General features: G+C 41.1%; 1 long non-coding RNA gene across 3 annotated transcripts in view; it reads right to left on the bottom strand.

Moving 5' to 3' along the window:
• The window catches only part of LOC143896629 (uncharacterized), a 78,228-nt gene that overhangs the window by 64,251 nt on the left and 1,184 nt on the right, over window positions 1-12,793 (bottom strand). For 2 of the 3 annotated variants that reach the window (XR_013256712.1, XR_013256714.1), the window contains exon 3: window positions 2,920-3,225. This is a non-coding gene — a long non-coding RNA (uncharacterized LOC143896629). Of the gene's footprint in view, window positions 1-2,919; window positions 3,226-11,657; window positions 12,042-12,793 lie in introns of those variants that run through there. The other variant, XR_013256713.1, reaches the window with a different exon arrangement.

The raw sequence follows: 12,793 nt of genomic DNA on the forward strand, positions 1-12,793 counted from the left end.
ATCTAGTTATCCGCCGAGTAAATCACGTATAGTTCCGCCCTCACCAGCTTCATTATCTTCGCGGAACACGTTCTCCCCTGATGCAACGAGATTGCCGGATGTGCAGGATGGAGAAGCGAAACGCGGTGGATGAGCGAACGGAGGTCGGCTTCTTCCTCCGTCGCGGATCAAGAGGACGAAGGGGTCCGGACGGGTCCAAACTCGAATTCCCTCCCTTCTCCCATCACCCATCCCAACCCCGCGGTCCGTTTAGTTTTCTTTCTTCTCCCTGCTTCCTTCCTCAGTTTCTTCCCCGTTGCCGTCCGGTGTCTCCGGTTAACGTCGCGAGTCACGTCAGAAGGGTTTTGCGAGTCGGCGGATGACTGCCGGCGGGTGATACGTCGCTTTCTCGCGTGACGTCAGTCCCATCGTGAAAGAAAAAGGGCTGGCAGCAATGGTTATGGCACGAATGGGAGGGAAAGAGAGATGCGGAGTAGATTCGCCGCCGTGAGAAGCCCGCTTAGATGCTGCGCCAGAAAGGCTCAGTGTTACAAATGACCGCGGCGCTATGCATACCCAAAAAGACCGAAGGTTCCAACGTGTGGAGGAGAAAAAAGGAAGAAAAATATTTATTTGGAACTCACAGATTAGATCTAGTAGATTACGTGACATATATAGCGCTATATCGGCTATATACGGGAGAATCAGAAATAACGTACGATAAACGCGATATATATTAAATGATACAATTTAATCATATATAGATATAAGCCAAGCCTCTATACACATTCGACAATCAATTCATGTCTTTACTGGTAATTTTAATATCCGCTACAATAAAGTATATTGCAAAACATACAAATTTATCTGTTTGAACCCGTTATATATACATATACATATAAATATATATATAATTTTACGAGTGCTTCAAAATTTTTTGTTCTATGCTGTAAAAAAGCATAAAAAAATTAAATGCTTTTTTCTTTAATGGCTATTTACAGATTGACCAAGGCTGCCTGCCATTCGACGTATAGCACGTCGCGCTGGAGTCAAGCGTAGGTATCTCCAAATTAATGTATTAAGAGGCAAATAACAAATTACAGACATTTCTGGAAAGGACTATTCGTGACGCAAATACTATAGTATAGCAGATATGTGCAAGTATTTCATTGCCTTAACCTGGGGACCCCCTCTAAATATAGAGAGCTATATGCAAGATACTCTCGGTGGGTTGCCAGATCTCCATCCGAGAGGTGGTGATCGAATAAAAACCTGACAAAACTGTCTTGGTCGGATATAAACTCGAATCCTCCGGCTCACATCTCTCTGCGCCACGATCGCTACTATACGTCGTAGTTCCCTATACAGATTGGCGTCCGCCTATCGGCATAGGAATTGTGTCAAATTCTCTTTTCTCAATTAGATATCTTTTATTTGTTAAATTTGTTCGTTTTCTTCATTCATAATGCTCTATTCTATTCGTTCATCCGAGTTCACAGAAGAGAAACCGTGGATGCTTTTATTTATTCGCAACTCGCAACTCGAGATTCAGCGAATCTCGAGGAATCCTCGTTTCCGCAATGGTAATGGCGCGTGCTTCCATTATTCTTAGCGCTCTCCGCTCATCGCCAGCGGGGGTGACGCATGGGCATTCCGCGGGTACTTACGGCACGAGAACAGAGTTCTCGCACAATCATCTCGGATCAATATTTCATTAAAAAGAGTTCGAGGCAAGAGCTGATGCGTGCATATATTCTCGTCTCGCTTTGTACTATATAATTCCTGCAATACTGAATCCTTACATATTGAGAGAAAAATCTGCGCTTTTCAGGTCTTGATATTACATAAAATTTGATGAATTGTTGAATCAATTATTTGGATCGGTTATAAGATCGTTATTGGTAAATAAAATAATTTAGGAGAATAATTTTGATATATCTTCTGTTTTCTATATATTTGTCTATAATACATGAAACAAGTTTAAAAAATAATAATAAATAAAAAAATTATTAAAAACACAAAAAGTGAAAAGAACATTTGACATTCTTGTTATAGATCCAAAACTTATTCTTTTTCTGTTTATATTATTCCAATTAAAAAATATACAAATGATCATATTAATAACAATCCATAACTCAGATTAGGTTTATTATTTCTTAAAAAGTGCTTTGCATATGTAAATTTACAAAATCATCTAATATTTCATTCACCATCAGTTTCTTATTTGTTATTTTATTGTAAAAATTGTAAATATTGAAATACGTAACACATAATTCTTAATACATCAACAAACTACGAAAATTTTACCATTAATGACCTAAAGAACTATATGTCTGCATAATACGAAGAAAACATATTTTCATAATTGGATATGTTAAGAAAATCAAAGAGTTTAATAGATCTTCATCGACACCACATTGCTTGCGTACCGTTTTTTCTTTCTCAAAGCTATATCAACGTCGAAGAAGAAATGAGATTGCGCACGCGGGTGAAGATCACCAGATAAGGCAAGAAGACGAGGTAGACGAGTAGCTAGAAGCGCAAGAGCAACATTGAGGGGGAGAGAAAGAGAGGCACCGAGAACGGCGATGAACCCCGCGTTGCGGGGAAAACGCGGACGGCGGAAAAATGGGACACGATCGCGTTTGCATGCAAATGCCAAGCACCGCGCGGTAAATGTTTCTGCGCGATAAAAGTCTTGTAGTGGCGCGGCAGCCATCGCGTGAATTTACGTGCTTTTTCGAGCGACTGCCATCCTACTTCCGACCTCATGCGTCCGCCACCGACACCAAGCTCGCGCGACCGCCATAAATGAGTATGCATGTGTGTGTGTGTGTAAGTGTGTGTTATTTGTACGCGTAGGTCTACGTATGTTGGACGGGCCTACTACGTGGCACTCTAGTGCGCCCGAATTATTAAGAGCTGCTAAGCCACACTTACCGCCCTCCATATCCAACCGTCTTCCGAGAGCTGTCTGTTACATTATCAAGAATAGGAGCTGCTCCGAGACGCGCTTGCAGGTGTTCGCTGCTCATACGTTGTCGGCCGTCACTCTCTGTCATTGTCTCCATAACAATATACCGCGGATATCCAACCGCAGCCTCGAACGTCTGGTTATTCCGGATTCCGGGTGACTTCGTGGCGCAATTACACGTCGTCGGCGAGAACGTTTGGATTACAAGTCGCATCTCTTTACCAGTCCTTGGGAAAACATCGAGATAAAACACTGAGAAAGTTAGCTCTCTTCTGAAACAGAAATAACGCGCGTATGATGAGAAGAGGAAGAAAATTTTCTTTTTTCTTGCGCTAAACAAGTATAATTCCGTTTTGAACAATAAAGAAATTTAACTCGCGCAAGTTCGACTATAGCTCTCGATCGCGAACGACGATAGTAAAGGTTGCGAAACAAATCACTGCTCCGTCGCCGTGGTTTTAGCCGCTTTGGCTAATTTCTCTCGCAGTGAAAATCCTAATTAATGAGAGCGAATTACGCGGCTCCGAGTTTGTGTGCGTTCCGGACGCCTCGGCAGCTCGCGCGAGGGGTCGAAAAGCAGTCGAACGAGGAATGAACAAGGAGGAAAAGCGACCAGAGGGCAGAGCGCAGTGGTGAGTCGCTGCACCTTCGAAAAAAGAAGGTGGCGGAACAAAGGCGCAGTGGGATGGATGCTAACTAATCGGGTAATTTTTCTGGCATCAGTCGGTGAATATCAACGCCGCCGTTGAGCCCTCCCGCGGCATTAAGAACGACAAACGATCGTCGATCCATCTGGCTCAACGCGACTACGTCGAGCGTCAGCCTTCCGTCGTCCTCGCTTCCGCCCATCGTCGCCCCAACGAATCCACCGGCTGTCTATTCTCTGGCGGTTCGAACTATACTGATCTCTTTTCTGACCTACGGAACGCTCGCTTGAAATCACCCCTCGAAGGGTGTTTTTTGAGTACTCGACATGCACGAGTAAACCGATTTGAATGGAGGCGACGAACCGCTCGCTCTTTCTTCCCCCCTCGAAGCGTATTATCGTAGTCATAATTCGCTAACGCAGGCCGGTAAATGCCATTCGTCGTTTATTGAAGTCTTACCGAAAAAAGTCATTAAAATTATGCGTTTATTACATGAACCAGTTTGCATAGTCGTTTAAATTTTCGAATGTCCACATTTCACGAATAAAAGTTTTATAATATGAAAAATTAATATAATATATAAGAGGAATTGTTCGAATTTTCAAATAGTCCATTCAAATTATCCATATTTCATGAATAAAAGTTTTATAATATAAAAAATTAATATAAATATAATATATATATATATAAGAAAGAGGAGGACAATAATAGCGCGACATTACTTGTATTTTTCGTATCCTCAAAAAGCTAGGATTGATTGTATCTTTTACGCGTTTGCATCTACTCGTTCGTGCTTATAATTTTGAATTAATTAATAAGAGCTTTTTTTATATTATGATCGCTACACGTTTAACGGACAAAGGAATGCAGCGGCATGATGTAAAAGGCAATTTGTCGGGAATTGTAGCTTTCACACACTGCAAATGTACGTTAACGTTTTATGAAACCGCGGATGGAAGCAGGAGCACCTGAGTACCAGTGGAAATTGTGTCGCTAGAGAGAAGAATAACCGGCTATAGCGTGCGGTTAACCGGAAGCGGAAAAGGTCAAATCGCGTCTGTGGGTAAGCTCGCTTGGCCGGGGTAGAGCCGCGATAATTGGAACAAAGAGAGTTGGCTCCGAGAGTCAGGAGGAATCCTCGTTCTCGGGGCACTCTCTCCCCCACCGTCTTTCATTCCCTCACTTCCTCTCCGGTAGCGATAAAGTTTAACTCTTTCGAACTCTGTTAGCGGTGTACTCCTTCCGGAGCACGAAGAAAAATTCCCTTTATCTAGTTCGCCATTTTTTTATCCCCCTTTCCGTCCGTTCATTTCGCCCAGCGTGCTGCTATACTTTGTACTGCACTTGCGAAACTACGCTTGACGAGTTGCAACTAGTTTAGCCTTAATTACAACGGAAGAAATTGTAGCATACATTTTTACATGCTAAAATTTTGTACCACAATGTTAATTAGATTAAGCATTCATTATATACAGAGAGAAGTTTTTAAAGGAAATAGCTTAAGATGTGTCTCTCTGACATCTCGGTCAAATTTATGTCCTTTTCCTCCCGATATATAATTATAAATGTGATCGAGAAAGGGAATAAATGTTAGCTAAATATCAGAAAAATTGTTTAGAGTATATTAGCAATAATTATTCGTTAATCATATTTACGATGCAACCAATAAAAACCATAGTTTACACTAATTAATATATAAATTAGACATTAATAATTACAGTTAAATATTAAATCAATTGTTCAAGTTGTCTCATATTTTTGAATACATTCTTTTGGACTTTTGGAGAATAGATAAACAACTGATATATGTACCTATATGTTCAAAGCAGATTTCTAAGATATATGTAACGGCATTTGATCGTTGCTGTAACATCGTAAATATATTTAAGCTTAAATGTCGTTAGAAAGATCGTGGTCTTTCAATTTTAATTTTAGTTGTCTGAAACCTTTCCCCTACTTCAGTGAATGATTCATGTAGTCGAGCCACTTGATCGTTAAGCTGATCCTTCTTTCGCAATGCGTTGATAAGTGACAGTCATGCTACATGAATATCATTCGAGTGTACTCGCTGTCGGTGTTGCTAACTATGTATCAATCAACGTTTCGGAAGATAAATATACATCTCACGTTCGAAACGCGCTTGCTTAACGCGGTCTGTATTTATTAATGACCAGACAAAACAGCAAGAGATATGCCGAAAATTTCGCTCGACGTTTTAATACGAGTCGAGAATATATATATTAACGAAAGCGGAGTCGAGCCGCTCGCACAAAGGCAAAAGTGGAAAGTATGGCCCTGCGGCGTTTATCGCGAGCAATATACAGAAACAGACTGAGAATTTCTGCAAAAGTTCCTTACGCAAAAATTCACTGTACGACGTAGAAACGCATTTCGTCGAGTCGAGACCACAATCCCCGTTGCGGGTGGATTCTCATTTAATGTTCCGTAAGAAGTGGCGGCGGCTTCTCTCGGTTTAAAGAATGTCCGAGGTGCGCGGAAAATCCTAACGCGGAGTGGCCTCCCATAAAACACAGCCCGCAGGAGAATCAAAAACTCTTCGCGGCCGCTTGTGTTTTACAGCCTTTTGCATAAAATATGAAGTCGCCACGTGTAAAATATTATCACGCACGCCCCTCGCCGAATAATATATTACAGTCGATATCAGCATTATCAATATTCACGGGATTGCATATGGATCTCTCGTCCCGATGTGTTTTCGATCGGCAGCCGTGCGGTTTCTCTCTCGATTCCCGCGGAATACCATTATCCCGGTGGCTTCCCGTTGTACTCTCGGTTCGATCACCGTTCGCGGAATACCCATTTCGCAACCAAATGAAGTTAGTCTCTTGTTTCTTGTGTTTTTCCTCCGGCCTCTCTCTGTCTCTCTCTCTCTTTCTCTCTCCCGGTTGCATTGGCAGTGCAGAAGCGCATAAACTTCAGAAGCCCGATGGTTAGATGTGGCTCGAAGTGGATAGGTCGACGTGGGTGTTGACGAAAGAAGCGGAAAATAAGGCGGAAGCAATAGCGCTCCATGTGGCTGGAAACTCGTTTCGTCCATTAAAGCGCGCTTTCTTGCCGGCTTGTTTTTCGCCTTCCTCGCCGCAGCTCGGTGCCGCTCGTGGCATTGAGATATACACGAGGAAAACACACGGCGCGGTACGTACGCCGGCGCGATGTCGACCCCGGAATACTCACAGCAACTCATCCTCGCAATTCATCCCCTCCCACCCAAGCTTTCTCTCTCTCTCCCCCGACAAGAGCCTAAGTGAAATTTCGTGCCGGGCGCGCTTCTTTTTCTCTTCCTACATCCCGGCCTTTCAGTCTCCACTCACCAGTCGTCTTTGCGGCGAGTCGAGATAAAGGATCCGACCCCCGGGTTTCCTCTCATTGCACGATATCCCCTGAGATATCTTATATCGCCGAGAAATTTCCGTACCCTTCCTCTTCTCTCGTGAACGAAAAAAAAGTTTGGCACGGGTTCTAACCGCTCGTGTTGGGGTTCAAGTAACGACGATCTTCCGCCGCAGCCTAATATAAAGTTAATTCACTTTCGTGGCAGTGGCGCGTATCGTTGTATATGGTCGTAACGGGGCGACGGGATTTGCTTATCCCCGGGGCGGTTGTTTTGCGGCGGATATACTATATCAGGACACAACGGAAAATACCGAGGAAGAACATAAGAATAGTTTCGGCGCTCGCGAAGCAAAAATGTCGGACTGGGTCAGCGAGGCAAAACGCCGAAATGCCAGAGAGCGCGGAAATAACTGATAAAACATCCGAACATTTCATCCGCCAGCGAATGAAAGTGACGTTGAAAAAAGAACCCACAAGAAGTTTCGACTCTTCCAAATGGGATATGTAAACGGAACGAACGAGGATAGCAAAATCGATGCGATCGATCGGGGACGCCAAGCGTACTTTTTTTTGGCTTTTTTTGATTGATTTTTACTTTGAATTATCATCTTTTACCCTTGCTAATCTGTCTGGTGGCAACGAAGAACATGCTGGAAAAGCGAACGATGTAAGAACTTTGGTTACGGCAACTCCATGGAATTAATTTTCATCTTTCAATATATCAATTTAATTTTCAAACTATACGCGTTGTGACCTTTAAAAGAATGCTGTACTATTTTCTAAAATCATACAGAAATTTAGAACACCGCATTTGATTACGTAAGACTCGAAATTTTTCAAAATTACTTTTAAAACAAATCGCTTGTATTTTTTGTGATTATTATACAATCATGTCATGATATTTACTGTTAATATTTTTTATTTTTGGTTACGAACGCAGTTGTATTTTTTCAGAAAGCAAATGGCCAAGTATTATAAGGATCGCGCATCGATCAAACCGTAGGCGACTTCTTTCAAGGGTTGTTTGCTTTACCCTTAAACTTAACTCTCGCTTATAAAGATGAAGGATCGTAGAGTAGGCGTGGGTGTGTTGTTGGTCGAGAAACCGGGCACGTTTCATGTGACGAAGGTTTTGGTGGTATATATATAACGCGTGCCACGATTCGAATAAGAGGGATAAGATTCGAGCTCAGAAATATCGCTAATATATTACTTCGGCTCCAATATTTCTGTATTACGGGAATAGAAAAGATACGTTTATGTTTCTTTAAGTATAACGTTATAACCATATATCATTCCTCTTGCCTGTTTTTTCTTTTAACCAAACAAGAATACAGGGAATCATATAAATATATTTTACCATAAGTTATCTGTAAGAATAAACATAATAAAAAAAGTAAAATACATTTCTGATGGGTGTTCTTTCTGTGTAAATTAACGATAATATTCGATAATAGAACTACAAATGAGAGAACATGTTCTGCCGCAGATAGCATTACAGAAGCTTTTCTAATATTGATAATAAATTTATATTTAAAAGAGAATATAACCTTTTTTATATACGTCACGTGTTTGTATCTTTAGATTCTCCATATATTTTTGAAATTCTTTCCATAAGCAGTACACGTGCAAACTTATCTCAGCTAAATGGTACTCTCTGGATTTATATTTTTTCTTAACTGATCATACGTTCGCGCGGTCTACTCTTACAATTAGCCTGATCTTCTACCTTTTCTTTTTTAATTGTTACTTAAGATAAGCTCCAAACGTGCAATGTAATTGAAGGTAGTAATACGCTACGGTAGATAGTACGGTTTTGCGTTTCACGATTTCATCAGTCCGCTTCCTTGAGCTTTAATGGACCACTAGAAGAAGTCTTGGGAAATACACCCTTATGGAGTAACATAAAGACGCGGTTAACCATAGGATTTTATATATATAGAATAAATGCCGAGGGTAAAAATTTGCTTTGCTTTTATAACGTCGTTTCTAGTATTAACGTTGTATAGAATCTAGTTGAATGTCTACAAAAAAATCATAGAATGTTATACGGCAAATTACTTATTATAATTAAAATAGTCTTTCAGAAAACATTTCAGTGCATATTAGTAGTTAAATATTGATTTAATAGGTAGCAATTTATAAATTTTATCAAAATTTTATTTACGAAATATGTATCCAACAAATATAATATTATTAATTTGATGATATAATATTTAATATAACGATGATATAATATTTATTGTTCATAAAACATTTAATATTTCGGAAAAAAATAGCAAATAAAACTAATAAGATGAATGCAATCAAAAGAGAGAATAGTTGTAGAAGATCAATGACGATCATATACAATATGAATTGCTCGTACGGCGAAAAATTTTTCGCCAGTAACGCGTAAAAATTGTCATGCTAGGATTTATCGGTTATAATCCGTCTCATGCATCATCTTGAGGAATGTGTATCGTAGGCTTCCTTAATTTCGCCATGATCCCCGCTCGTGGGAATATTTACACGCACGTTCAGAAAGATTCTTATAGTCCATCGTCTCCCATTATATCGAGTGAAGAAGAGGGTTCCCTAAATCGGCGGCTTTGTCAAAGTTATAGTGCCTAAATTCGTAAACACAAGGGTCGCTCCTACAATACCGACTTCCGCGTGTCAGCGTCAGCAATCTCTATTGTGTGCGCTTCGCGGAAAAATACAAGATGTACGTTCCCAAGAAAACACTCTTCAATCTCCTTCAAACGACAACATGTAATGTAAATAATAATTTTTTTTACAATACACCATTAAAATACTACAATCGGCGCAAATATTAACCGGAAACACGCAGAGCGTTTCAAGCATCGAAGCGTAAACGAGAATTATCAAGCGTAAATATATATACAATCTCGTTCGTGTTGTGATGTGACTATACGCGACATGGTATTTCTATAGAAACGTGACTGACAAGTGATCGCGTGTGTAACTCCCGATTCGATGTCTCTTTCGTGGATTATCGAACAGACGAGCCTTCCGATCGCGAGAAGTTTCGGGAAGCGTTCCAAGAGCTTAGGGACGCCGTCGTCGTCATCGGTTGTCGGTCCGCGTTTGTCGGAATCCGTAGCGTAAATTTTCAGCACGACTTACCGGAGTCATCTGGCGCGCGCGATAGGATTACGAGATTAAGGATCTTCTCGTTAATAATAATAATCGCCGTCACTTCCGGCAACGCGAGAGACGCGAGTGCCGTCAATAAGTACGCTCCGCTCGCCATTATATAATGTCGCCTATACCGTTTCGCCAAGTTGTGGACGCGACGTCGAACAAAATCCTAAATGCTACGACGGGCACCTATGCGCGACCTCGTCCCATAAATTCCAGTTCCAAGGATGTGCGAATGTGCAACGCGGACAACGACGCTACGCCGAGGGTCGTTCGAAGAATAATAGTTGACACGAATAGTTGGTACTACGCGCGAACGTTTGCCGTGGCATTATGTAATCGGGATTACGTCATTCTCAGCGCGTTTCTTACGCTCAGTAAGACGCGGATCGTCGAAATTACCGGCGCGGCGTATGAAGGAAACGTGCGCCAAATATCGGCGACGTGGCTGTTATTAACCTTGGTCTGCGGTATATGCAGATAATGATAGAGACAAGGAAACTTATGTTACAGAAAAACTACAGGCGACATAAGTCTCGTTAAATCTCGTTCAACGAAATGTTTTGTAATTCTGTCAGATTTCCTTTAAAATCGCACGGATTTCTAAAAGTTTGATTGCTACTCTCAAATACCATTTTCTATGCTTTTTAATTACAATTTTATAAGAAAATATTTATTTAATTAGGCTGAATCAATAACGTTATTATTTAATTATGTAGAGTAATAATTGGGACACACAGAAACACAATATCAGCTATAAAGCATATACTATGCTAATTTCGTAATTAATTTATATAATGTTTGCAATGAAACTCTGAATTATATTTAAAAAAAAAAACGATTTTTCTACGCCAGTTGCTGCATTCCCGCAATATTTTGTATATCCGGGCATTATTACCATATCGCTTTATTTCCCACTTAAACTCGGATCAGTGGACAGTTGAAATTCGTCGTTCCATATCCCGCTAAATTATTTGCGTATGCTCGCAACGTTTCATGGTAGAAATGCAATACGGTTTACAAACATCGATCAGCGTAATATATATCGTTCTAAACTGAATAATTGAATTAATATGTTAATGGCCTCGGATACCCCGGTCGACCGTTTTATCGGGACAAGCGCCGCGCGTGAGAGAGAGAAAGAAAGAGAGAGTCATTTTGTGTCTAACAAACATCCCGTCGACTCGTTCCGCGGCGAAAATCGACATGCTACTGTATCCCGCTACAAGAAAGCTTTTCGAGAGCTGGGCTTGGGTCCAACTGCGACCGCCATGTTTATGGTACCGGGCGTCTTAACCCACTGAGCGAAGGAATATATCCGGAAAACGATGCCGAAGTTGAGAGGTTGCGCGAGGTCAGGTTCCGACGCGGTGCTATACATTCCGCTCGCAATTTCGCAAAGCAGATAATATCTGCAGTACTCGCGGACGCAAAATAACTTTCAAGGTAAATGTTCCGAGAAGGAACTTTGTCTCCCGTCCGAGTTATTTGGGATGTATAAAATGCGCTCTCTAATTACAAAAACGAACCAGTGATAAAAGTATAACACGGTAACTTACCTCTCGAATGTGTATACATCTTCCGCGATCGAGTTAGTTTCAGAGGAACTGTCGTTTAAAAGCTCGAAAAAAATGCAATTTCCAAGAATATCGGCAGTATTATTGATCGAGTCGGCGCTATCGATTCCAAGCCATTGTTCAATACGACCGAAACTCTTTCGATATACTACGCTCCGATGTAACGGCGCCTATATACAATGCGCGCTTTGTGCAGCGCGCGGGAGAAACATCAGACGCGCAAACAGAGCGATTCGAATGCACACACAATAACCGATTAAAAAAATACTTTTTGAGTCACGCGGCCAGCCTCCGACGCGGCGATAGTTGAACGGCGATAGCTCGAACGGAAACGAGGTACGAGCGCCCGATAAGCGCGGTTAGTCTTCTAATCCCATTCGCCATAAACGCTGCTGTTACGTATCTAATCTGGCATTCCCGCGTGCTGTACCAGCGTCTACAGAAAGGCTTTAAATCTATGAATCATTTACGGCGACACAAGGCGTTCGTTTCTCTCTCTCTCTCTCTCTCTCCCTCTCTCCCTCTTTCTCGGTTCTCTCGGTTGACTCACGAGCGATTATTCATTTGCAAATAATTCGCGTTCGTGTGCTCCGTGCTCGTGCATTTCTCGTAGTCGATTCGCTGAACGAGCAGCCCGTTTCTCTCCGTTAAATCTAAACGTTATGCAAACGTAAACCTTTTCGACTTTCGGTTAGGTCGGCTTAAAGACAAGCTCGCGAGATTACTGCTCGTGAAATATAATTTTAAATTTCTTTTTCACATACACGTTGCATTAAAGATGTGTATCACGTAACAAGAAAGAGCTGCAAAAGATAAAGCATGTGCCAGAAACATAGAACAAATGTCAAACACACTCGTGTTTGCTCTCTCATTTATTTCTTATAACTGCATCTGAAGTTATCGTGAAATTACGCTATTAATTCAATAACGCATTAATTGCCATGGTTACGAAAAGAATAATATAAATATATGAAAATACTAAAAAATAAGTTCACATCTTTATACCGCAAAGCATTTTTTTGATAGCTTTTTTTTATCCAGTTTCAATACTTTTTTCGATCAGATTTGTCTTCGATAAATGAAACAGCTGCAAACCTTTCGCGCGCAAAATTGCAACT

This window comes from Temnothorax americanus, unplaced genomic scaffold, assembly GCF_048541705.1.
Source record: "Temnothorax americanus isolate GAGA-0224 unplaced genomic scaffold, ASM4854170v1 Scaffold19, whole genome shotgun sequence".
NCBI classification, from domain to species: Eukaryota; Metazoa; Arthropoda; class Insecta; order Hymenoptera; family Formicidae; genus Temnothorax; species Temnothorax americanus.